This window comes from Lacerta agilis, chromosome 4 (genome assembly GCF_009819535.1).
Source record: "Lacerta agilis isolate rLacAgi1 chromosome 4, rLacAgi1.pri, whole genome shotgun sequence".
Lineage (NCBI taxonomy): Eukaryota > Metazoa > Chordata > Lepidosauria > Squamata > Lacertidae > Lacerta > Lacerta agilis.
In genome coordinates this window covers 35,945,737-35,948,668 of record NC_046315.1, presented here as the reverse complement: position 1 = coordinate 35,948,668, position 2,932 = coordinate 35,945,737, and positions in this window count along the sequence as shown.

The window sequence follows — 2,932 nt, the reverse complement described above, 5'->3', positions numbered from 1 at the left end:
GTAACAGTTGGTGACAGGAACAACTGAAATGTTTCACGATAAACCAGCCACATTTGCTAATGAGCAAACTCCCACTGTGTGTGTGTGGCGTGCGCGGGGGGGGGGGGGAGGATCCTTCCTTCCATCTTTTTTCCTCCTTTGTCAATTAAAGCTTACTTGTATTGTATTACTCTAATGTTCCCAAGCCCTGATTTGATTGGACTGGCTAACTGGATATCCTAGGATTTATTGTATTTCCTGCCTGCTGTGATAAGCTTTGCTTGGGCTGACGCATTCAGAGCAGAGCAGACCAGGCTAGGTGTGGGAAGAGAGAAGCATACTGGTTCTTGCTTTTGTGGGAGGCCATCGTCTGACCAAAACTAAACCAGAGGACTGCTATGATCATGTGACTTTGATCAGCTTCTGTTTAGTATGTGCCAACATCTAGCAGGCAAAGCCTGCAGCTTTACGGATTACCACTGCGGCCATTCCTACCATTAGGCAGAGTGAGGTGACTGCCTCTGGCAGCAATGCTGCATGTGTCAGGTTCAAGGTTCTTTTGCTAGTGCACAATCCCACGAACAATACAGGCCCAGAATAGCTTGTGATGTGTCTTACCCCATAATAGTTAAGAAACCTTTTCAGCGTTTGCCATTTCAAAGAAGTGTTCTTTGAAAAATAGCAGGATACGGTTATGACGGATGATGTTTTAGGATCCTATTGTCCATTGCAGTCTTTATTATCTTAGTTGTGCCTGGTTTTATTGAACCATAATTCATCATGGACCCGGTATATAGTGGAAGAAGAAGGGTTAAAATGGCATCACATTTCTCTAAAAATGGAAAAGGCTGAATGGTGCCAAATTCAGGCTGATTGATCCTAAGGTCAGGGGTGCTTGTGTGTGCACAATGCAGTATTTGGGTCTCAGATGCCTTCCTGCAGGCCTTTTGGGAAACGGCCAGGAGCTGTGTGTTTACTCTCTGTATTATTTGGGAGAAGGGTGCTTCCAGATGTAGACAATTTACAAGCATGCTTTTAGAAATTGAATAGCTATTCTCCTTCCAACCCCAGAAGTTGGGGGACAATTTTTCTTGAGCCCATTGGGTGTAGAGAGATGTTTAAATGCTCCCTCTAAGCCTTGTAGGACTCCCACTCCTGCCTACTTTCCACTGCAATGGGAAGGGAGGAGGAGATAAAATGAATTAGAAAGGGAAGTGATAAACCAATAGAGTTGGTTTCATAGTACGTGCCCATGGTGGGAGCAGCCTGGGACTCTTATGTTCAGGATAATTTGGTGTCATTGTTAGTGTTCTGCATGTTGTCTGACCATATCGCCAGGCTGGCCAGCAAGAAGCCCTCTTTTTTCTGGGCAATGTAGAGGTATATTCCTGCTCTATTCTGCCTCGATCAGACCACACCCAGAGTACTGTGTCCAGTTCCGGGCATTACAATTTAAGAAGGATATTAACAACCTGGAACATGTGCAGAGGACAACCACCAAGATGATCAAGGGTCTAGAGACCAAGCCTTATGAAGAATGGTTGAGGGAGCTCCATATGTTTAGCCTAAGAGGAGACTGAGAAGAGATATGATAGCCACCTTCAAATGTCTAAAGGGCTGTCACATGGAAGATGGAGCAAGCTTGTTTTCTCCTGCTGTGGAGGGTAGGACTCGAACCAACAGCTTCAAGTTACAAGAAAGGAGATTCTGACTGAACATCAGGAAGAGCTTTCTGACAGCAAGAGCTGTTGAAGAGTGGAACAGACTCCCATGAAAGGTGGTGGGCCCTCCTTCCCTGGAGCTTTTTAAGCAGAGATTGGATGGTCACCTGTCATGGATGCTTTAGTTGTGATTCCTGCATTGCAGGGGGTTGGACCAGATGATTCTCAGGGTCTCTTCCAACTCTACAATTCAATGATAAGAACATAATGGCCTACCCAGTCCTAGAATCACAGAATCACAGAATTGTAGAAATGGAAGGGACCCTATCTAGTCCAGCCCTCTGCAATGCAGGAATCCTAGCTAAAGCATCCATGACTGATGGCCACCAAGCCTTTGCTTAAATACCTCCAAAGAAGGAGAGCCCACCACATCCCAAGGGAGACTTTTCCACTGTCGAACAGCTCTTATTGTCAGAAAGTTTTTCTGTACCTTTAGTCGGAATCTCCTTTCTTGTAACTTGAAGCCATTGGTTTGAGTCCTACCCTCTAGAGCAGGATCCTGTTCCAGCATCCTGTTCTCACAGTGGCCAACCAGACGCTTGTAGAAAACCCACAAGCAGGACAACAGCATCCCCACCCCCATGGCTTCCAGCAACTGGGATAAGAAGCATAACTGCCTCTGACCGTGAAGGTACCACTTCCACCATGTCCTTGGATTACTAGGCAGCAGCAAGGTTCTCAAGGATGCTGTTGGTGTATTTCCAAAAAAAATAAAAAATAAATAAAAACTGGGCGTGTGGCTGGCCTGCTTGGGATCTGCCTGCTGGGTGTGTGGCTGGCCTGGGATTCTTTAAATAAACATTTCCTCTGTGTTTGTCCTTCCCTTCCAGGGTTGAGAATATATTGGATGAAGCACCCATTAAGCCAGTTTAGCAACAGCAAACATTCATACCAAGCCTAAAAGAAATATAGGATTGCTTGGCTCATTCAACTTTTCCTGTGATAGGTCAGCCCATTCATTTCTTCTAGGTACTATAGCAGATCCAAATGGCACCTGGTTGAAGCTGCCCCCCCCCTTATTGGCTGTCCCCCCCCCCCTTTATTGGGATCATCCTTATCAGCATCACAGCCCATTTTAGAGCTCAAAGTTAGGCACATTCTTCTCATTGGTATCAAACACTGCAAAACATATTCTCCCTCCTTGTCTTTTGGAGCAACTAAATCAGACCCTGGCTTTGCTCTATAAAAGCCTTGTGTTTCTCTCTTTACAGAGCAAGTCTTTTTCCAGATTG